Below are 25,619 nucleotides of genomic sequence, written 5' to 3'. Positions count from 1 at the left end.
TTAGCATGTAGAAAAAGATTATTACCTCTGTCAATTCTCAGAGCCACATATTAAACATTTTCTTTCCCTCTAATTGGAGCACTCTTTTTCCTATAGCCACATTGCTCACTCCCTCGTTTCCTTCAGGTCTCTGCTCAAGTGATACTTTATCAAAGAAGCCTTCTCCTGCCACCTTACATAAAACACACACACACACACACACACACACACATCTTTGCTCAGTCTCTTTGTATCCTCTTCAACCTGACTTTTCTTCCAAGCACTTATATTCATTTATTGTCATCTCCCCTCACTAGACTATAAGCTCTGTGAGTTCAGGGACTTTGTTCTCCTTTGTTCACTTATGTATCTCCAATGTTTGTGTTTATGAAGCAGGAACATGGGGAGATAGGGAGAGTGGCCTGGGTTCAAATTTTGGAACCAGCATCTCCTAGCTGTGTGATCTTGGGTAAGTTTTTCATCTCTCTGAGCCTAACTGTCCTCACCTATAAAGCAGAAATCAGAAGACTGGTAACAATACATGCTGAACACATTGTAGCTTCTGATATAACATTATAGTCCATGTGGAAACACCAGACTTTAAGGTAGAGTAATTCCAGTCTTCATTCTCTATTTTCTGGAGCAAGTGGGGCACTAGTGGCTTCACAATTGAGACACATATGAAACTGACCTTTAAAAATAACTTTTCATACTCAGAATATGCAATATAACCAAAATGTCTTCAAAGTCGTAAGATACATAAGAATTGGTTTGCCATTTTATCTTTGAGAAGGATAAGAAAAAGAGAAGACTGTTCAGTTAGTTTAAACTAAAAGGGGATATTTTAAAACTAGGTAAGAACGTGATATCCAAGATGAGGACTCAGAAGGGTCTATCTGTGAACCAGGACAGTCAGGAACCAAGGCATCTTCTCTCTTCTTTTCTGCTCTGTCCCTCCCTCCCTCTGCCTCCCTCTCTCCTTCTCCTTCATGCTAGCTTATTTAGAGTAACAGACTCACTTTTCTCTTTCTGCAGGCACACAACGGTGGCTGTAGTCCTGGCTCCACACAGTCCTGGCTCTCAGCTGACCTGCCCAGCAAGCATCTAGGGCCAAGTTTCAAAGTGTGATCTGCATCAGAATCTCATGGAGGTGCTGGTAGAATATGGACATTTCTGGGACCCACCAGAAGGGGAGCAACTGGACTCTTCCTTCTTCACAAGCACTTCATGACCCTTATGCACCTGAAACTTGAAAGCCACAGAACTGAAATCTGTGTTCTAATTCTAAATCACAGGAGACAGAGACTGATTGGCCTAACTAAACATATGCACTGGTCTCTAGTCATCTATGGGCAGAAGGGGGCAGAGTCACAGAATATGAGTGGCCACAAAGGCCCATATCTGAAATAGGACGTCAGCCTCACAAATAGGAATGACTTTTGCTAAAGTTACATCTGCCTCTAAACACCCAGAAAGGACTTCCCTGATGGCACAGTGGTTAAGAATCCACCTGCCAACGCAGGGCACATGGGTTCGAGCCCTGGTCCAGGAAGATCCCACATGCCGTGGAGCAACTAAGCCTGTGCACCTCAACTACTGAGCCTGCGCTCTAGAGCCCACGAGCCACAACTACTGAAGCTCGGGTGCCTAGAGCCTGTGCTCCACAACAAGAGAAGCCACTGCAATGAGAAGCCCACACACCACAACCAAGAGTAGCCCCTGCTCACCACAACTAGAGAAAGCCCACATGCAGCAACAAAGACCCAATGCAGCCTAAAATAAATAAATTAATTAATTTAAAAAAATAAACAAACACCCAGAAAGCTGGAGACTGGACCTTGGAATGCTGCTGTGTGAAAGGTTCACACATCCAGAAACTTACATGCTAGAAGCAATGGCCAAGAACCACAGGAAGAGGGTTTCTACCTTATTTCCACCTTTCAGATCTCTCTTGGGTGCATTAATTAGCAGAAACAAATTAACATTCAGAACCCTAGCTGCAAGGGAGTCTAGAAAATGTAGTTTTATCTTTTCAACCTCTCCAACTGGAAGAAATGGAGGTTGAGTGAGCTAAAGTATAGTATCTAACATAAATGACATCCTTTACTATTTTTGTACTTCTGTAGCATGGTAAGAATCAAGTCACCATTTTATCTTTAGATTTTCTTCTATTTAGATTTATGTTTAGATCCCCCCCTATTTAGAAGAGGAAAACTAAAACACGTTCAAAAACATTCTGACATCTTAGTAATAAAAGTACACTGTTAGGACTTTAAAGCAAATTTGGCCAATTTGCTTTAAAGTCATTGGATTAAACACATGCAATCCAAATGTCATAAAGAAACCTTCCAACCCCCAAACCCCAGTAAGACCAGTTTAAACCCCAACCCTAAATACCACAACTTGTGCCAGCATAGAGCCCACCCCCAAATTCTCATGCATTCTACATGGACTTAGGTTCCCAAAATCAGTTTGATCTTGGGGCTCCTGCTTCCACATATGGTCTCTCTGTTATGCACTTTTTTGATCCAGGTGAGGAATTTAACCCTTGCTAATTTCCGCAAGATTTCATTCACAAAATATTAAACAAGCAAATAGGTTTTACTACAACAACACAGCATTGCAAACAACTTTGAACAATAGGCACTGTAATTATTGAAAGATCCTCTGTCCACTCCAGTGCCATGAGGTTTAATGACCTTAGTCTCTACTTAGTTTCAACCATACTCCATCTTGTCAGCTGAGTCATCTGTTCTTTGGAGCAGGGGGGAAATCTCACCCAGAAGGGTTTGGTCTTATTAATTGACAGGAATAGTATTTATCTGCAAGTAAAGAAACAGAACTACAATGACCTAAACAAACAGGAGTTTATTTTTCTGATATAACAAGGTGTGCTACAGAGAGAGGCAGTCCAGGGCTAATATAATTTAGTCAGTGATTGCATACGTGTCCCAGGCTCTGCCAGTCTTTCTGCTCCACTATTATTAGACATTGTCATTTGTTCTCATGTATATGGCCTCCTGGTTACAAGATGCCTGCTGCGTTTTCAAGCATCAGGTTATTCTCTAAGTGATTCTAAGGCTCAAGTTCAGATACGTGTTAACTATGATATTCATTATGTATTTTTAACTACCATGAACCACACTATACACAAAATTTCAGAAACTAACACAGAATTAGATTTTTAGTATATAATTGCCTGAGCACATGCCAATTGATGTCCTGGTACAGAGATAAGATAATAAAAATATTTAAAATTATAAGAGCTCCTCTATCTTAAATGTCTCTGTGTTATGTACCAGATAGGCATTTTACATTTTATTTAATTGTCATGACTCATCATTTTACAGATAAAAAGACTGAGGTTAAGTGTTGTTAAATGAGTTGCAGAAGGTCACACAAATCCCACGCCTGGTGAGCCTAATTCCAAATTTCATGCTGTACCTCCAGGGCGTGGAGCCTGCCTTTTTTTTCCACCAAAATCCAAAAGCACCCAAGCCACAGTCCCTGAGGACTTCCAATGCATGTTTGTGCCCTGTGATTTTTAAAATACATGAAAGAAATGAAATATATTTTATGAATGTTCTACTTTAAGATACGTTAGTGGTAGTGTGAAGGTCGTTATATTAACGACCTTAAAATACACCCACAACATTTACTTATGATGAGATAGGTTGTGGATCTAGTCTTTGACTACATTCTGTGGCCCAGATGTTACACCATACTATAACGGTGCCTCCATTACAAAATCCTCTGGAAAAAAGTTGTGTTTAAGAAAAATGTATAAGTTATGCAAAAGAGCTGGCTGTGTTTGCAGCTGTCTGAAAAATGACCCTTCTTTAGGGCTCCAAAGGGCACAGGGCCAATGGAAAGAACACAGTCAATCAGAGCTAGACACAGTGTTTAGTTAGTATGGCATCTTCAGTACTCTTTCTACAACTTATCCATCCTCATGGATTTCCTTCCTTTGTTTTAAGTATGGTAAGAGCTCTAGTTTTCCTCACTACTTCACTCCACCAAAACAAGGAAGGATTTATTAAGTGGGTATGTGTGTTTGTTACAGCTGACTAATGACACTTTGCTGAAACATATTCAGACTAAACATTACTTCATCTAGACATTTGCATTCTGTTTTTCACATTAAATTGCAGTGTGAAAGATTGCTGCTAGTAAAGGAAATTGGCATGTGCAAGTACACAAGGAAATATGCAGAGGGAATGAGCAGAGGGACAATTAAAATAGAGTAGATCTCTTCTGTTAAACCTGAAGGCAAACTTAATTAACTCCTCTTAAGGAGATTTGGGGATGAAAATAGGAGGAACTGGTAACCTCCTCTTTCTTCTCCTCCTTACGATACCGATTTCAAAACACAGGGTACCAGAATATTGATCAGCATCAACATCTTTGTCATCGTCATCATCATCCTAGCACACTGTGTCCCCGCATCTGCAATATCATCTGAGATCTGACACTCCTCTCACTCTGCCCTGACCCAGGTCCATCTCTGCAACACAGAAAGAGACAAGAGCTGCCCTTCTGTCCACCAATCATGTGCCAGGCCTGTGCCCAGTGTTTCACAGGCATGATCTCCTCACCTCTCCCATGAGATAGAATTAAGTATTTCCCAAAGGAAATTGGATTGTGTCAGAATTACTTGAGGTGCTTATTTAAAATGAAGATTCCTGGGCCCTGCACCAGTTTTATTGCAACACAACCTTCCAGCAATCTTATGCACACCAAATTTGGGGTATAGCTAGGTGCAATCACTAGCCCAGTTTTACAGCACAGAAGTATATAAAGAAGTTCAGTAACCTACTCAGACACCTGGTTACTAAGTGGCAGGGGTCTGGCTCCATAGTCCCTGCCCTTAAACTCTAAGCAGTCTTTTTTTTTTTTTTTAAACATATTTATTGGAGTATAATTGCTTTACAATGGTGCGTTAGTTTCTGCTGTATAACAAAGTGAATCAGCTATACATATACATATATCCCCATATCCCCTCCCTCTTGCATCTCTCTCCCACCCTCCCTATCCCACCCCTCTAGGTGGTCACAAAGCACCAAGCTGATCTCCCTCTGCTATGCGGCTGCTTCCCACTAGCTATCTATTTTACATTTGGTAGTATATATAAGTCCATGCCACTCTCTCACTTCATCCCAGCTAACCCTTCCCCTCCCCATGTCCTCAATACCATTCTCTGTCTGCGTCTTTATTCCTGTCCTGCCCCCAGGTTCTTCACAACCTTTTTTTTTTTTTTTAGATTCCATATATATATGTGTTAGCATATGGTATTTGTTTTTCTCTTTCTGACTTACTTCACTCTGTGTGACAGACTCCAGGTCCATCCACCTCACTACAAATAACTCAATTTCATTTATTTTCATGGCTGAGTAATATTCCATTGTATATATGTGCCACATCTTCTTTATCCATTCATCTGTTGATGGACACGTAGGTTGCTTCCATGTCCTGGCTATTGTAAATAGAGCTGCAGTGAATATTGTGGTACATGACTCATTTTGAAATATGGTTTTCTAAGGATATATGCCCAGTAGTTGGATTGCTGGGTCATATGGTATTTCTGTTTTTAGTTTTTTAAGGAACCTCCATACTGTTCTCCGTAGTGGCTGTATCAACTTATATTGCCACCAACAGTGCAAGAGGGTTCCCTTTTCTCCACACCCTCTCCAGGATTTATTGTTTGTAGATTTTTTGATGATAGCCATTCTTACTGGTGTGAGGTGATACCTCATTGTAGTTTTGATTTGCTTTTCTCTAATGATTAGTGATGATGTGTTTGTTGGCAATCTGTATATCTCCTTTGGAGAAATGTCTATTTAGGTCTTCTGCCCATTTCTGGATTGGGTTGATTGTTTTTTTGATATTGAGCTGCATGAGCTGCTTGTAAATTTTGGAGATTAATCCTTTGTCAGTTACTTCATTAGCAAATATTTTCTCCCATTCTGAGGGTTGTCTTTTCGTCTTGTTTATGGTTTCCTTTGCTTTGCAAAAGCTTTTAAATTTCATTAGGTCCCATTTGTTTATTTTCATTTTTATTTCCATTTCTCTAGGAGGTGGGTCCAAAAGGATCTTGCTGTGATTTATGTCATGGAGTGTTCTGCCTATGTTTTCCTCTAAGAGTTTTATAGTGTCCGGACTTACATTTAGGTCTTTAATCCATTTTGAGTTTATTTTTGTGTATGGTGTTAGGGCGTGTTCTAATTTCATTCTTTTACATGTAGCTGTCCAGTTTTCCCAGCACCACTTATTGAAGAGGCTGTCTTTTCTCCACTGTATATTCTTGCCTCCTTTAACAAAACTAAGGTGACCATATGTGCATGTGTTTATCTCTGGCCTTTCTATCCGGTTCCATTGATCTATATTTCTGTTTCTGTGCCAGTACCATATTGTCTTGATTACTGTAGCTTTGTAGTATACTCTGAAGTCGGGGAGCCAGATTCCTCCAGCTCCATTTTTCTTTCTCAAGATTGCTTTGACTATTCGGGGTCTTTTGTGTTTCCATACAAATTGTGAAATTTTGTGTTCTGGTTCTGTGAAAAATGCTGTTGGTAGTTTGATAGGGATTGCAATCTGTAGATTGCTTTGGGTAGTAGAGTCATTTTCACATTGTTGATCTCTCCAGCTGTTTGTATCATCTTTAATTTCTTTCATAAGTGTCTTATAATTTTCTGCATACAGGTCTTTTGTCTCCTTAGGTAGGTTTATTCCTAGGTATTTTATTCTTTTTGCTGCAGTGGTGAATGGGAGTGTTTCCTTAATTTCCCTTTCAGATTTTTCATCATTAGCGTACAGGAATGTAAGAGATTTCTGTGCATTAATATTGTATCCTGCTACTTTACCAAATTCATTGATTAGCTCTAGTAGTTTTCTGGTAGAGTCTTTAGGATTTTCTATGTATAGTATCATGTCATCTGCAACAGGGACAGCTTTACTTCTTTTCTGATTTGGATTCCTTTTATTTCTTTTTCTTCTCTGATTGCTGTGGCTAAAACTTCCAAAACTATGTTGAATAAGAGTGGTGAGAGTGGGCAACCTTGTCTTGTTCCTGATCTTAGTGGAAATGGTTTCAGTTTTTCGCCATTGAGAACGAAGTTGGCTGTGGGTTTGTCACATATGGCCTTTATTATGTTGAAGTAAGTTCCCTCTATGCCTACTTTCTGGAGGGTTTTTATCATAAATGGGTGTTGAATTTTGTCGAAAGCTTTTTCTGCATCTATTGAGATGGTCATATGGTTTTTCTCCTTCAGTTTGTTAATATGGTGTATCACATTGTTTGATTTGCGTATATTGAAGAATCCTTGCATTCCTGGGATAAACCCCACTTGATCATGGTGTATGATCCTTTTAATGTGCTGTTGGATTCTGTTTGCTAGTATTTTGTTGAGGATTTTTGCATCTATGTTCATCAGTGATATTGGCCTGTAGTTTTCTTTCTTTGTGGCATCTTTGTCTGGTTTTGGTATCAGGGTGATGGTGACCTCGTAGAATGAGTTTGGGAGCGTTCCTCCCTCTGCTATATTTTGGAAGAGTTTGAGAAGGATAGGTGTTAACTGTTGTCTAAATGTTTGATAGAATTCACCTATGAAGTCATCTGGTCCTGGGCTTTTGTTTGTTGGAAGATTTTTAATCACATTCTCAATTTTAGTGCTTGTGATTGATTTGTTTATATTTTCTATTTCTCCCTGGTTCAGTCTCGGAAGGTTGTGGTTTTCTAAGAATTTGTCCATTTCTTCCAGGTTGTCCATTTTATTGGCATATAATTGCTTGTAGTAATCTCTCATGATCCTCTGTATTTCTGCAGTGTCAGTTGTTACTTCTCTGTTTTCATTTCTAAGCAGTCTTGCATCTAACACCACATTACTAAAGGTTCTGTGTATAGCAGGGGCTATCCTCTCAGACAGCTATCCCAGCACATTCATGGTCAAATTATTCAGCGTTTGAGGATATGACAACTTCTATCAAACTGCCTGGGTTCAAATGTTGGCCCCATCCATTATCAGCTATGTCATCTTTTACTTAATTTTGCTGTATCTCAGTTCTTCTATCTACAAAATGGGAATAAAAGTACATACTTCATAGGGTTCTTGTAAGGCTTAAACAAATTACTACACAGAAAATACTTAGAACAATGCCTAATATATTGTAAGTACTCAATGTATTGTGTGTAAGCATTTCCTGGCCAGACAGCACCTCTAAGTCGAGGCATATTTAATACCTTTTTGTTCACTTAATCTTTTTAGTTTGTATCTAATCTTTTTTTTTTTAATTCTATAGCTCTGATCTAGCTGATTACTGGAAGGTGTTACTCTTACATTAATTCTACCCTTGTGTTTCTGACTAAGGGGATTATTTGATATTTTTAAACTTGGAAAAGCAGCCAGCTCAACGTTATTTTAGAGCATGGTTTATATTAAGATTTATGGATAAATGTCACCATTCAGAAATAATTAATGCCTGCAAGAGCTTGACCTTTATGCTAGTATGTTGTAGACATTTTGGAAGATCTTGAAGACATCAAAATACACAAGATAGCCTATTTATCACTTGCTACCATTTCCCTAAAAGTGTGTCCAAAAAGGAAAAAAATAAGACCTCTGTTGGAATAGATGGATGATGGATGTTCTTCTTCTTGGTGTCTTCACTGTATTTATTCTTCCATGGGACTCTTAGACTGAATAAACTGATGTAAACAAGATTAACTAGATTAGGAAACTGTTTGGTTAAAGTTTCAGCATGAGACTAAATATTAAAGTGAAGTGTGTTAATTCTTTTAGGCAGAAGCACTTGAATTTAAAAAAAAAAAAAAGAGAGAGAGTTTTGAGGTTAAGTTTCAACTGAAAATTATCTTTGCTAGTTCCTAAAGCCACCTGATTTTTCCACATTAGTAACAGTTTTCCTTCCGTATGGCTAGATTCTTACCTCAGAATCCAGTCATTCTTGATACTTTTACAGTTTGTCCATAATTTTTAAAGTAAAATGCTTTTAAGATTACGCCAACTGAGCAACAGCTGGTGAACTTTCCAATCTTGTGACAAAAATATCATATTCTCTTACTCACTAACCAACTCACTTTTGTGAAACTTTGCTGTGACCAATTTAAAATAACGGGTGGTGAAGGTAAGCTTTCAAGTTGAGTGAGTCTACTTCAATGAATAAACATCAGTTGAATCAAGAGCTACACTGTTTTTGTTGGAGTTAGGAGTGCTATGGTTGGCACTAACTGTATGGCAAGCAAGAATTGCCCAAGGAGAGGTTCCACAGTAGAGAGCTGGCCTCCAAGGACAAGCCGGGCACTTCTTTGCAGATCCCTGTTACTCTTTAAGCTGTCACCTCATACCACTTCACCAATTGCCTCATATGATCATCAGTCAGTCAGATAACTTATCTTCCATTGGTTTGGGAAAAGGCACCTTACTTTATCTAGCCAATGACAGGTGAGTAAATATTTGCACTGGGAGGATTTCTGATAAAGGTTTATCTACTCCTTAAAAATAGAATTGGATGAGAAGATTCCTCTTCTTTTTCTAGATGTTGTCAAACCATGAAATTCTGAAGATGAAGCTAACAGAATCAGGCAGAGCCCAGAGGTTACAGAGAAGCAGAGGAAGAGCCAAAGCATTGATATAATGTGCCTGGAGCCCACTGTGACTCTGAATTTCTCATTGTAGAATACATTTACTATTATTTTAGCTAGTTTGAATAAGAGTTTACCATTACTTGAAGATGAAATCATCCTAAATACAGTCTCCTTAGTCCAGTGAATTGCTCCAGCTTTGGTTTGCTTATGCTCATCCTCTATCTCTGTGCTGGGGCAGGGAAACGTGAAGTACAATTGATGAATTGCTGAAGGTTCAAGTGTGGTTTTGATCTGAGAGATAAAAACTCTGGGGGCACCTAGTCATCAGGAGGCTCCCACACTTATCTGAGTTTTAATATCAGAGAAAAATCTCCCCAAGCTTCTGGTGGAGGGAGGGGAAAAGGAACCACTTTTTTTTTTTTTTTTTTTTTGCGGTACACGGGCCTCTCACTGTTGTGGCCTCTCCCGTTGCAGAGCACAGGCTCTGGACGCGCAGGCTCAGCGGCCATGGCTCACGGGCCCAGCCGTTCCGCAGCATGTGGGATCTTCCCGGACCGGGGCACCAACCCGTGTCCCCTGCATCGGCAGGCAGACTCTCAACCACTGTGCCACCAGGGAAGCCCAGGAACCACTTTTAAATGCGACAGAGCATTCTATTCTTAACGAGTTCTGCCCTCAGGAGAAACTATATAACCTAAGCCCAAACTGTTGGAGTTTTATCAGAGCCTAACTGACTTGGGGGAAGGGAAATACACAGTTCCATCTCCCTCTAGCCTTCCACATGGGAGAAGGGAAATATCCAACTCTAGCCATCCTGTCCCACCTAAAGGGGGCATAGGGAACAACAAAGAAATACCTGTGAGGTTCACAGTCCAGGGGCATAGCATCACTAAAAGAATGCGATCTAATCATAGGACTGTAGAACACTTTCGCCCCGCCGACAACTCATTACCACATTACTAAAAACCTATTTACAGCAATTCCTTCTACTTGGTATAGTAAGTCCAGTTGTCAAGAAAAATTTACAAGGTATATAAAAAGGGGGAAAAAAGCACAGTTTGAAGAGACAGAGCAAGCATCATAAGCAGACGCAGATATGGCAGGGATGTTGGAGTTATCAGACCAGGAATTTAAAACAACTATGATTAATATGCTAAGGGCTCTAATGAATAAAGTAGACAGCATGTAGGAACAGATGGGCAATGTAAGCAGAGAGATGGAAATTCCAAGCAAGAACCAAAAAGAAATGCTAGAGGAAAAAACAAATCTAACAGAAATGAAAAATGCCTTGGATAGCCTTATTAGTAGACTAGAAACAGCTGAGGAAAGGAACTCTGACCTTGAGGATATCTCAATAGAAACCTCCAAAACTGAAAAGCAAAAAAAAAAAAAAAAAAAAGGACGAAAAAACCTCTCCAGAAGATCATCTATGGGACAGCTTCAAAAGGTGTAACAAATGTGTAATAGGGATACCACAAGGAGAAGAATGAGGAACATCAGGAGAAATGTTTGAAACAATGGTGACTGAGGATTTCTCCAAATTAACATCAGACACAAAACCACAGATCCAGAAAGCTCAGAGAAGAAAAGACAGGATAAATGCCAAAACAAACAAACAAACAAACTACACCGAGACATATCATATTCAAATTACAGAAAATCAATGATAAAGGAAAAATCCTGAAAGAAGCCAGAGAGACAAAACATCTTACCTATAGAGGAGCAAAGATAAGAATAAAACATGACTTCTCCTTCAAAACCATTCAAGCAAGAAAAGAGTGGGATGAGATATTTAAAGTGTTAAGAGAAAAAACCCATCAACCTAGAATTCTGTACCTGCAAAATTATCCTTTCAAAAGTGAAGAAGAGGGCTTCCCTGGTGGCACAGTGGTTGAGAGTCCACCTGCCGATGCAGGGGACGTGGGTTTGTGCCCTGGTCCGGGAGGATCCCGCATGCCGTGGAGTGACTGGGCCCGTGAGCCATGGCTGCTGAGCCTGTGCGTCCGGAGCCTGTGATCCGCAGCGGGAGAGGCCACAGCAGTGAGAGGCCCGTGTAGCGCCAAAAAAAAAAAAAAGTGAAGAAGCAATAAAAACTTTCTCAAACAAATAAAACTGAGGGAAATTTATCACCAGTAGACTTGCCTTGCAAGAAATGTTAAAAGAAGCTCTTTAGAGAGAAGGAAAACAATACAAGTCAGAAAACTGGGTCTACATAAAGAAAGGAATAAATGAAGGTAAAATAAAAACTTTTGGTTTTTTATTTTTCACTGATATAACAAACAACAATTTGTTCAAAATAATGAAAGAAACAATGTATTTGATTATATATGATTATGTGTATATATATGTATCCTGCACATATACATACACACATATACTTATGAAATGAATGACAGCAATGATACAAGAGATTGGAGGAAGGAATTAGAATTATTTTGTTATTAAAAGTTATTTACGCTACCTGTAAAATGATATTGTGTTATTTGAAAGTGACATTGCATATTGCAAATTGTAGGGCAATCACTAGAAAAAGTAAAAACAGAAGTATAACTGATATGCTAAGAAATGAGAGAAGATGGAATCATACAAAACGCTCATTAAAATTACAAAAGGCAGAAAAAGTGGAAGACAAAAATAGGAAGAATAAAGGCAACAAACAGAAAACAGTAACAGATAAGTACATATTAATCCAACTATATGAATGATTACCTTGACTGTCAATTGTCTAAATTCACCAATTAAAACACAGAGGTTATCAGAGTGGATCAAGAATATAAGATCCAACTATATGCTGTCTACAAGAAACACACCTTAAATATAAAGACACATACAGATTAAAAGTAAATGGATGGAGAAAGATACACCATGCTAACACTAATCAAACAGAGCAAGAGTAGCTATATTAATTTCAGACAGAGCAGACTTCACAAAGTTATCAAGGATAAGGAGGTTAATTCTCCAAGACGACATAACAATCTTTAACATGCATGTACCTAACGACAGAGCATAAAATACCATAAAGCAAAAACTAGAATTGCAAGGAGACATAGATTGATCTGCTACTATTGTTGGGGACTCCAACACCCCATTATCACAAATGGACAGATCTAGCAGGCAGAAGATAAGTAAGGACATAGCTGAACGTAACAACATTAATCAACTGGATATAATGGACATCTATAGACTACTTCATCCACACCGCAGCAAAATACACATTCTTCTCAAGTTCACATATAGAACACTCACCAAGATAAACCACATTCTAGGCCATTAAACACACCTTAACAAATTTAAAATAATAAAAAATGTACGATGTCTGCTCTCAGACCACAATGGAATTAAACTAGAAATCAATAACAGAAAGATAGCTGGAAAATCCCCAAATACTTGGAAATTAAACAATATACTTCTAAATAATATATAGGTCCAAGTAGAAGTCTCAAGAGAAATTTTAAAATACTTTAAACTTAATGAAAATGAAGACATCAAATGCTAGTGAGGGTGTGGAGCAGTAAGAACTCTCATTTATTGCTAATGAGAATGTAAAATGGTATAGTTACTTTGGAAGGCAGTTTGGCAGGTTTTTTTACAAAATTAAATGTACTCTTACCATATGATCCAGCAATCATGCTCCTTGGTAGTTACCCAAAGGAGTTGCAAACTTATGTTCATTCAAAAATCTGCACATGGATGTTTAAAGCAGCTTTATGTATAATTGCCAAAACTTGGAAACAACAAAGATTTCCTTCAGTAGATGAACGGGTAAACAAACTGTGGTACGTCCAGACAACAGAATATTATTTAGCAATAAAGTAAATGAGCTATCAAGCCATTAAAAGACATAAAGGAAACTTAAATGCATACTACTGAGTGAAAGAAACCAACCTGAAAAGGCTACATATTGTATGATTCCAACTATATGACATTCTGGAAAGGCAAAACTATAGACAGTAAAAAGGTCAGTGGTTTCCAGGAGCTGGAGGAGGGGTAATATGAACAGGTGGAGCATAGAGAATTTTCAGGGCAGTGAAAATACTCTGGCTGATGGCGGATACGTGTCATTATAGATGGTCCCTGACTTACCAAATTTCAACCTAACGATTTTTCAACTTTATGGTGGTGTGAAAGCGATACACATTCAGTGGAAACCGTCCTTCAAATTTTGAATTCTGACCTTGTCCTGGGTTAGCGATACAGTACTCTCTCCTGATGCTGGGCAGCAGTAGTGTGCCACAGCTCCCATTCAGCCATGTGATCAAGAGGGTAAACAACTTGATACAATGATTCTGTACACATATAACCATTCTGTTTTTCACTTTTAGTACAGTATTCAGTTAATTACATGAGATATTCAACATTTTATTGTAAAATAGGCTTCGTGTTAGATGATTTTGCCCAACAGTAGGCTAATGTCAGTGTTCTGAGCATGTTTAAGGTAGGCTAGGGTATGATGTTCAGCAGGTGTATTAAAAGCATTTTTGACTTACAATATTTGCAACTTACAATGGGCTTATCTGGACATAAACCCTGTAAGTCAAGGAAAATTTGTATATATTTGTCCAAACCCATGGAATGTACACCAAGAATGAAACATAAAGTAGACTATGGGCTTTGGGTGATATGATTTGTCAATGCAGGTTAATAAATTATAATAAATGTATCATTCTGGTGAGGGGTGTTTATAATGCAGAAGCTGTTCATGTGTGGGGACAGAAGATATATGGTAAATCTTTGTACCTTGCACCCAATTTTGCTGTGAATCTAAAACTGCTCTAAAAAAAGTCTGTTTTTTAAACGAATGATGATGATATAGGTTCATAATCTCTTATCCATAATTACAAAATCAAAAGATCTCTAAAAACCAAAAGTTTAAAAAGAATTTTTCCATGACACAATCTAACCTGAATTAACATGAGACTATTTATGATATACTTTATATGAATATTCATGTGTTTCACTACAGAAATACGAATGTATTTAATTTGGAAGTGCTGGCGAAATTGTGCAAGATACTGTATATCTCTCTTATTTCTATTTTAAACATCTAAAAAAAATTGAATTCCAAAATACATCTGATACCAAGCATTTCAGAGAAAGAATTATTGGCTTATAACATAACTGGTATTTACTAGGAGCTATTCTAAGCATTTTGTGTTTGTTAAAGCAGTTCATATAATTAGTGTAATTGTGGTGTTTCCAAAACTAGGGCACCTCCAGAAAGACATGCAATCCAAGAGTACATGAAAAAAGAAAATGTTTCGTGTACACCAGTCTTTTGGAGAACTTTGATCACTCTCTCCATGTCACCTGGCAGAACTCAAATCTCAGGGATCCAACTTTAGAAAAGATGTGCTGCCAATCCCCTCTTGCAGGTGGAGATGAATTTCAAAACCTTTAATCTACATATTAATTCATTGAAGCTTAGAGAAGAAAGAAAAGAGCTCTTTCAATGTTAGGTCTTATTTTTTTGACAACAACTTGTGAAAAATAAGTGTGAAGGGGAAAAAAATGAAGCAAACAGAATGAAAATCTAAAATATATTTCCATTTACAGTAAAATCATTAGACAAATTTTACTCCATAGTTCTGACCAGTTACTTCTTGAGAAAATATATACTGGAGGTATGAAAATTACTTATGGAAATGAAATTTTTTATCTGATGAGAAGATTTCATTTTTCAACAGAGTACTGAATAAATATTTATTGGTTTCTAAGGATGAATGACTAAGGAAACTGCATTGAATTAATACTGTAATTCCTTTCTTTAGTTATCTACTTCCTGATGCACAGAACTAAATCAAATCAATGGGAGATTGATTTCATGCTGGGCTTGAATAGTAAAATATAACCAGTTAACCTAATAGTCCATGTTACTTACTACACCTCCATTATATAGAAAAGAAAGGCTAAATAGGCCTCAGTTAGATGACATATCATCATATTACATTGATTACAAGCTTACAAGCTTGACTTCTACAGCACACGGCCTCCAATTTCAAGAACTATGCAAATGAAGCTAAATTAAAAAGCAAAAAAAGAACACTCCCGTTGCTAACACAATATAAAAAAAAAAGGCAATTTATCATACCCGAGCGAAGAAGTGGTAACTGCCCTATTCACCTAATTCTTTGAACTTTTTCAAAAAAGTTCAAGGAGGAATGCATCTTTGTCATCTAGCCCTTAATAGTGGTTTACAGAAGTAAAGCATTTTTTGTCTGGAATATCAGACTAGTTTATCCACAGGAATTATAATGAGAGATGCAGAATTTTCACTTAATATGTCTAGATGAAATCCCAAATAAAATGACAACTGACCCTATACCTTCCATTTATTCACTAATTTAGCTGACTTGGTATAAACCTTACTTCCAGGTTCAATAAAGAATAAGATAAAGCATCAGAATAAGCTATGACTCCTGCTTATCTTCAAAGAGCAAAGAGCTTTTAGTCTATTGCAGAAGATAACAATATTATGTTGTTGAATCCAATTTTTCAAAATCATTGAGTCTTTGGAAAGCAATATTTGACCTATTATCTTAGTTGGAGTCCCCAGAAGCAGACCCTGAAGTGAGGGTTTGTGTGCAAGGAAGTGCTCCCAGAAGAAAATGGTAAGGAAGAGAGAAACACAACAAAGAAGAAAGTAAATCAAGAAGGTTTTAATTTCAGCAAATTCCTGGGAGAGCAGTTTCAGCCTGATTCCACATGATGTTTCTGGAGTATAAGTTACAGCCTCAGAGCTGTGGTACCTTAAGGCTAGGGGCTGGACTCTCATCTCCCAATGTGATCATTCATTAGCTAAGCATTACTTTAGGGAATCATAAATTCCCAGGCCCTTCCAGTTCTCTGTGTCTGTGGGCAAAGCTGCTGCAGTAGTCTGAGGACAGTCCTTTGAGGAAGAGTAGCAGCTGAGGAAGTTGAAAGCAAAAGCACATTAAAACTGGGAGAAGGTACACGGAAGAGGTAAAAGGAGTCTGAGGGTACCTGTGCAGAAAATGGCAATGTCCACTATCGAGATATGTGGGAAAAAATTTGAGAAAAGATTTCCTATGTAATTACCTCCCCCCAAAAAAACAAAATCCACATAGATTGAGTGAGATACAGGTGTTTCTTCCAGAAAGGCATCTAATGCAGGGATTTAGGTGTTTACCCCATTATTACAAGAACTAGAGGAGCAGCCATAGACTGGGCGTCCAGGAATGGTTCCCAGTAGGAAGGACCTAGAGGGAAAAAAGAACAGCTTCTATCTCAGCCACAGTTAGGAAGCTGACGAATCAAAACTGCTATTGCAGCTGTTGCTGGAGGAACACATCTCAGCTGCGCTCTAGGGAAGTGCTGCTGCAACTGTGGGTTCCAGAGCCACACTGCCCCTGCTGGAGCCTTGCCAGCAAAATACATGAGTAAATGAATAAATGAATCAATCAAGCAGCAGTGAAAACGTTTTCTATGATTTTTTTAAAATCACAAAAATGTATTACCTTGTAAGATTTTTACTTAAAATAAAATCAAATACTGGGAAAATAATGAACTATAAAATATAGAAAGGTACATTGCTCTGCATGGGAAGTAAATAAGCAAATAAGTAGCTTTGTTTTATAACAATCTTCTTTTTTTTTAAATCTCCTTTACCTATTTCTCCTACCCCTTATCCCCCATCTCTGGCAACCACCAATCTCTTCTCTGTGTCTATGAGCTTGGGGTTTTGTTTGTTTGTTTGTTTTCTTTGTTTGTTTTAAGAATCCACATATAAGAGAGTGCATATGGTATTTGTATTTCTCCGACTTTTTCCCTTAGCATAATGCTCTCAAGGTCCGTCCATGTTGTTGCAAATGGCAAGATTTTGTTCATTTTTTATGACTGAATAATATTCCACTGTTTATATATATATATATATATATATATATACCCACACACATAATGTGTATACATATATATATACCACATCTTCTTTATCCATTCATCTAGTAATGGGCATTTAGGTTGCTTCCATATCTTGGCCATTGTAAATAATGCTTCAGTGAATATGGGGGTGCAGGTATCTTTCTGAGTTAGTGTTTTCATTTTCTTATGATAAATACCTAGAAGTAAAATTCGTGAATCATACGATAGCTCTATTTTTAGTTTTTTGAGGAACCTCCATATGGTTTTCCATAGTGGCTATACAATTTACATTCCCACTAACAATGCACAAGAGGTCCATTTTCTCTGCATGCTTGCCAACACTTGTTATTTCTTGTCTTTTTGATAAGAGCCATTCCAACATATGTGAGGTGATATCTTATTGTGGTTTTGATTTGCATTTCCCTGATAATTAATTATATTGAGCATCTTTTCATGTATCTGTTGGCCATCTGTATGTCTTCTTTGGAAAAATGTCTATTCAGACCTTCTGCCCATTTTTTAATTGGATTTTTTGTATTTTTGCTGTTGAGTAATATGAGTTCTTTGTGTATTTTGGATATTAGCCCCTTATCAGATGTATGATTTGCAAATATTTTCTTCCGTTCAGTAGGTTGCCTTTCATTGTATTGATTGTTTGCTTTGCTGTGCAGAAGCTTTTTAGTTTGATGTAGTCCCACTTCTTTATTCTCGCTTTTGTTGCTTTGGGTGTCAGATTTTAAAAATCATCACCAAATCGCTTACTGCCTATGCTTTCTTGTAGGATTTTTATGGTTTCAGCTTTTTTTTCTTTCTAAGTGCTCTAAGACTATAGTTCTGAATGTACCATGGAATCCTCCTTGTAGAATGTGCATATCTTTCATGGTCTTCCTTATAGTAGTTGGATAACTTTTCTCAACTTACGTTTCTCAAACTTAGTTCGTGAGGTCGTTCCTGGAAGTTTGTGTTAAAAGTGTAGTAACAACAGTTTCAATCTTTACCTATAGCAATCAAGTAATAAAATGATTATTCATTTCTTTGCATTTAAAACTGTACATTTTAAGAGCTTCCAAATATGTATATAATGAGCATGTGTAGCAACCAGTGGCAATCAGAGGAGCAAGTTTATCAATCAGCTGAGCATGGCTCACCACGAGAAAAGGTTTGAGCGCCGGGGGTTTTCTTCTGTTCCAATACCAGAACATGCTTCCAGTTCATTGCTAGGTATCAAATGAGCCAGCTCTAAAACATTCATATGAAGGATTATTTTCATGAGAAGGTATTGGAAGTGAAAAGATTTTTAGAATTCTAGGAATATTATTGTTTTTAAATGTATCTTCTTCCAGATTGGGTTTAAATGACATACTATGTCATATTGTTTAGATCATCTTTTTAAATGCTTTTCAAAATTTTATTTCCATGAAGAAATTATATATTAGTATTTAACATTTTCTTCTTATATTAAACAAACTGATGCCAAATTGACTACAGTTAGATAGGGCTAAATAGTATATATTCTATTAGATTGTACTACATTATAAGGTATTCATCTACGAATTTATGTTGTTTTTATTAAAATTATATATACACACAATAGAAACTTAAAAACCAAAGAATTCCCAGAAAAAAATGAACAAAATCCCATTATCTATAAATAACCACAAATAACATTTCAGTGAATATCTTTCTAAAGAGAAAAAGATAAGTTTACATAAATGAGATCCTGCTTAGAGCACTTTTCACCTTTTTTTTTTCACTCAACAGTATGTCACAAGCATCTCTGGGGCAATAAATATTGAGCTACGTCAAGTTTAATAACTGAAGAATAGTATTGCATTTATGTGCAATATGTTACTTCATCAGACCACTATTGGTGGATGTCTAGGATGTTTCCAATTTTTGTACATTAAAAACAGATTTATAAGAAACATTCACATGCCTGTATCTTTTCATTCTTATGTTATATCTGCGTCAGAGTCTGATTTTTATGCATTGCTAAACTGTGTTCCAGAATGGATTTGCAGCATCCTTCCTTCCATTCAATGCATAACCCTAAATGTGACTAAAAAAAACCTTTATTCCTTGAGGAATATAGAGAGACATTATTCTTTATTTTCTCTAAAGCATTTCTCATTAAAATGAGAGTCTCTAAAAACTAAAATAAATAATTCCCACAAAATTTGTTCTCAACAATTTTAATTTTGTGGTAGTTGTAAAATGATGTATTTAGGTTTCAAGAAAAATAAAAATTGATTGTTTTCCCCACTAGCATTTAAAAGTTTTGTTACGTAGGAAAGATCTAAAATGCATTCACTCTGAGAATATCCATTTTTCTGTTATTAAAGCAACTGAAACATGAATGTAAAATATAGTGATTAATTTTAGAAAAATGTGCAAATCACCAGTTATTTTCAGGACAAGAGCTATTTTATTAAAGCAAGGAATAGGGATGAAATTACCATTTTTAGTGACAAAACTGAAAGTGATTCTGTCATCCCATCCAAGTTTAATTGAGACAAGAAGTTTGCTGTGCTTAAATACAGACCCTGAAACTTAATAGTTCGTACATGTTAGAAAGCCTAGTCCCAGAGCACTTGAAATGAGGAAGATCTTATTTGTGGGAAGAAGAAATAAGAAAACTTTATTTGCCCTCTAGATATGAAACATAGATCTGTCTTCCATTTATATGACTGACTTAGAGGTAAAATCAATGATTGTCCCTCACTCCTGGACATCTACTAGTCAGTGTCTACCAGCTCTGATATCTGGTGTGTCTGGGGATCCATATTCTCTATGGAAACAGCACAGTCAGTGCTGGTGAGGTTTGCAATGTCTCTATTCCTTTTAAAGGCCAAGAGTGAACATGTGCAGTAATGACTATGCAAGGTTCATAGGAAGACTGCTGCTTTGGGAGAATAATTTTGCAAACAGACATCAAAACCCTTAATTTATTTTCCTTTACTATGAAAAATTCATAAGCACCACCCCTCTCTCTTTGCCCTGTATATGCACGGTTTATGCTACATTTTCACTCTTTATTTTCCTACTTGAATTAAATCTCTATTATCATTCATTTACATCATTTCATTATATGTTTATTGAAAACCTACTATAGGCTAGAAATGGTTCCAAACATTGAGGAAATAGTAGTCAATATAACAAATTCTCTTTCCTAAAGAAGCTTAAATTCTAGTTGGAGAGACAGACAATAATCAATTAAATGCGTAAATAAATATGTGGTGATACCAGCTTCTCATGGAAAAATAAGTTAGGTAAGGGAGATAGAGGATAGCAAGCAGGGATGGCGGGGAGCGTTACGTCAGATACCATGGTCAAGGTGAGCCTCTCTGTAGAGGTTATATTTGAGCAGAGGCCAAGGAAATGAGGAGTGAGTCATGCCAATATATGGAGTAAGAGAGTAACATTCCAGGCAAAGTAAACACGAGGTAAGATGAGAAGATGTAGAAGAGTTTTCAAATAATTATTCTGACAGCTCTGTAGAGGGGCCATTGACTGGTATAAAGAAGATCATTGGATGAGCAGGATTGGAAGAAGAAATCAAGGGTTTGCTGTTAGATGTGTTGGATTGGAGACATCCAAGTGAAGATGTCAAGTAGGCAGTTTGATATACATTGTATGAAGTCCAGAAGAGACACCTGAATATGTGTATCATAAAATGAATCATACTATCTCAGGATTAGATGATTTAAATATTGTCTATCCCAAACACCTATCAGATGCTTGAATCTCCCTAAAATATTCCTGCCCGTTGATTATACAACCTAACTCAAACCTTCCCAGCAATGGGTAATTCATTATCCCCATGGCCATGAAGCAGCCCACTCCACGCCAAGACCGTTTGGACCAGCAGAAAATTCTTCTTGATAGTGAAAAAAAAATCAGTCTCTCTGTAAATTCTACTCACCAGTCCTAGCTCCATCCCTTTGATTCCTACAGAAAGTGTCTATGCAAAGTAGTATCTAGTCAAATATAAAGGACTTTCAGCTCCTTGTAAGAAAGAACTATTCAACTTTTAGAGCTATCCTAAATTTAGCTTTGGCATTTCATGAGGGGATAAAGTTACAGAGTGCCGTAATTTAGGGAGAAGTTGGATACAGATTCCAAGGATTCCTGCATCAACTAGATTTTTGAGATCCTTTCTGAGGTTAATGTTCTAACTCTGATAAATTATCTGTTTACAGTACGTCAAGTCAATATATCATAACCTATATTTAATGTTGGTTTGGGAGAATAGATCGCTCTCTATGAAAGTGTTGTGTGCCTGCTCAACAAATCTCAACTCCATATGTTGAACCCTATTTTTATCATTGATGCATTTGGAAGTCAGAAATATTATCAGTAGTCTGGTTCCCTCTAGAGACATAATCTCTTTAAGAGCTGTGTTCCAGTAACAGACATCTGGAGGGAGGAATAAATTCTCCCGCTTGGCTCCTATTTCAAAGTGGTCATTTTTACAGAAAGTAGGGGGAAGGATTCTACCTCCTATGGGGGCACCTTAGGGCCCTAAAGGGTTAAACTAAATCAAAAATAAACACACTTCAAATCGGACAAATGTAAAAATTGATAGAGCAAGTTAGACATTGCACATTTGCACTGACCTACTTCAGTTTTATGTCTAAGTTTAAACTTCAAGAGGTTTATGGTTCATGTCAAAATAACCTGTTGTTTCTTCCATAAATTTAACAGAATCAGTGGGAATAAAGTGTGAGAATTTCTATACTTACCCAGAGTTATGAAATGTCACCAAACTCAGAAAATGGAATTCTATTTCAAAAGTACTGAAGTAGTGGACTTCAAATAAATGCTCCAACCTGCTCATTTTCAGAGTACTGTGAAATCCCTACATTCATTTTTTTATTCAGCAAACATTTCTAGAGTTTACTATGAGTCGTTACAGGGCCAGGCACTGAGAAATTCATTTTCTACCTCTTTGAAGGAAAAATAGGCTGCAGAATAGAAAAATAGTGTAAAAAAAAAATAGAGAAACTGTTGGCCTGATAATTACTGGATATCAACTTGGAAACATAAAAAGATCATTTCAGTAACTACATCCTGTGCAAGACAACCCAACCGTGGGAACAGAATATATTATTATGAAATAATTTTTGTTACTACTCTAACAAATGAAAGGTAAGCAGATTCTTCCCAGTGGTTTAAGTTCTGAAATATGCCGAGAGTTCTTTTTCCTAAAGTTAACATTTTAGGCAACATTCACAAGGTACCTGTCGAGCTCATTATCTAAAAATGTAAATAAGTATTTACACACTCGTGTCACTACATTTTATCCTGGACTCATAAAACGCTCAGTTGGAAAAGTGCTTAGCCAGGTGATAAAATCATTTCACTTTTGTATCTGCACATAATTTCTTCCTCTTTAAATATAATTTTTACTGCTAAAATGGGGACGGGAGCAAAGGCTTATGGGAATCCTAAGGTGATGTTGCTCTCACACTTTTGAAAGCAAAGCAGCTGTCACAGCAGAATTCCTCACCCCCGGACCACCCTAAATCTACAAGGCCTGGCAGGGCTTCAGAATGAACCACAATCCCTTTGGCGAATCAGAATTTCATGTGGCCCCAATAAATCACACCACTGCTCTGTGTGGAGATACCTGACCTTTTTAAACTACCAATATCGGAAAGAGCTGGGATTTGTTTTTAATTTTTATTTTTAACCACAGAGAAAACAGAAACAATGAAAGACAATAGAAAGCATTTAAAGGAGGGTTTTGTTTATCCTGGTACTTCAAAAGAAGAACGTGAAAAAAACATTTCAAAGGCATCCTTGCCAGGAAGTCAACCTCTGTCCAGAAGGCAGAGGGAACAGGGCCTCTGTGTTGGTCCTTGTCAAAATATACTATACTGTTTACAGAATCCCCATGAGGCCAAAGCCTGAATTATGTCCTCCCTGGGCCCCAACACACTCAACCCAAAAAGGGAAGAGGAAGGAATATCAATAATGGCTCTCTGGATTGGGGATTTTCATTTTTTTTTTTTTAAGAGCACCAGAACACTTTCTTCAAAAGAAATCGCACCAGGGAGTCCAAAATGAAAAACAAATAAAATGACAAAAGTAGAGGTGCTTTCCGCTTCAAAGGTGGGTGCTGAGAGGGGGGGCCTAGGTAGCTGATTTCACACTTGTTCCTGTTCTAATTGTGAATCATCTCTTAATGAATCATCATTATTTGAATTTAGATCATACAGACAGGCAAGCTTTCCTACATTTTGCTACATGTGACATCAAATCTAATCATTACCTAGTTAGTTCTGATCCTGATTTTGGCCCAGAGCCTGATAGATATGTCCCCTGATTCAGTGAGCAAAAACTGAAGAAATTATAGTTATATTTTAAAAAAGGAAAACGACATGAACACATTGTGCTTAAGGTGGGAAAAAGGGCTCTTTTCCACTTGAACCCAGCATCATTGGTTGATTCTGGAGCCATTAAGTTCATGACTTTTGGAATCATAATGCCTTGGTTAAAATCCAGCCTCTATATTTGTTATCTGTATAAAGCAGTTAACCCTTTCAAAGACTCTGTTATGGCCACTATAAAATGTGAATAATAATAGTGCCCGCCTCACAGAGCTGTTATGAGTATTAAGCTCTCATAGTAAATTGAGTAAAGTTCTTAGCACATAGTATGTGCTCAGCAAATATTAGTTACTACTATTTGTGGAGGAGGATGCTGCATTCTGCCCTATGGGGATGGTACCAGTACAAGTAGTATCCCAGCTTCAGCACAGCAAACTGGTGTGGAGCTGGCTTTGGTGAATAATAGTCAACTTTGGCACATCAGAGACTCCAGCAACCAAAACTCTGGCAGCCATCTGGCCTACCACCCACCACCAGACCAGACTCTCTGGTTCTCACAGCAACAGGACACGGTGTCTGCTGGTGGTGGTTTGGTGGTGGACTCTAGTAGTAGTGAAGAACTTCTGCACACAGCTTTGAGGGTGCTAGAGGCCTCTTTCCTCAGGCAAGGCAAGGTCCCTGAGACAGTCAAGAGTTCAGCATGTTCAAAGAACAAAAAGATGACCAGTGTAACTAGAGTAGAGTAAGCAGGGGAAGACAGAAGGAGGTGAAGCAAGAGAGGCAACAGGACCAGATCATGGCGGGGGCGGGGTGCCTTATAGGTTATCCTACAACTTTTGATTTTTAATCTGAAGGCGATGGAAAGCCACTGCAGGTATCTGAGAAGTGAAAAATCATCAGCTTGGTTGAAGTAAATGTCTTAGACAAGACTTGGAGCCAAGTGGTCCATCAGTTTTAAGAGACTAAGTAGCCATACAAGGCCAAATGAACTGGGTATGCTTTGATCTTGGTAATCAAGCAAACTACACACAGGTCATTCATTGTGATCTCAAAGTCGATTTTTCAGGTATTTAATAGTATCCAAATGATTGTAGAAATCATTAGAAGTATCTGGATAACTGTCAAACTTCCTTTAGATGCTGTGTTATTACTGTATTATTTGCTGAATTATCGAACTGTGAAATACGTATCAAGTATAATTACCACAAAGTCTGAATCTGAACTCTGAAGCAATTGGAAGTTGGTGTTTGTGCCAGCCACGGGTCACTGAAAGTGCTAATCCACACTGGAATAGTCCAAAGTTGATAAAACCAGAAACAAGGAAAAGCCTATAAATATCAGGAAACTTTCAGTGACAACCACTCCCAAACCAGAGATTGTGTATACATAACTCAAGTTTACAACACTCAAGCCCTCTGCAAGGTTGGCTCCCTCACGCATAGCAAATAACCGCTCAATGGGTTTTATTTCAGTTTTAATGTAATGTGTCAGCGTTTCCTACTCTCTGGATCTAAAGCCAATCCCATCAATCATCTTTGAGGCCAGCTCTGTCATAAACACCCCAATGAGCTGAGGTAGTATTTTCCAAGAACCAGCAGTTACATGCCCCTTTACTCTCTCTGTTGTAGAAAATTTTCTAATATCTGGTCACCCCACCCAAGAGATGAGCTACAGAGTAAATGTTCAGCCAAGTAAATGTTCAGTATCTGGAATATTTACAGCACATGGTGTGTTGAAACATCAAGTGAAACTTCTATAAAAGTTCTTACATTAATTAGAATGTTGTTATTTCCTGATTGTGGTCCCTAACCAATAACAACGTGATTCATGGA

The sequence above is a fragment of the Leucopleurus acutus genome (genome assembly GCF_964270905.1).
Source record: "Leucopleurus acutus genome assembly, chromosome: 11".
Taxonomy (NCBI): Eukaryota; Metazoa; Chordata; class Mammalia; order Artiodactyla; family Delphinidae; genus Leucopleurus; species Leucopleurus acutus.
Note: the sequence above shows the minus strand (reverse complement) of the source record.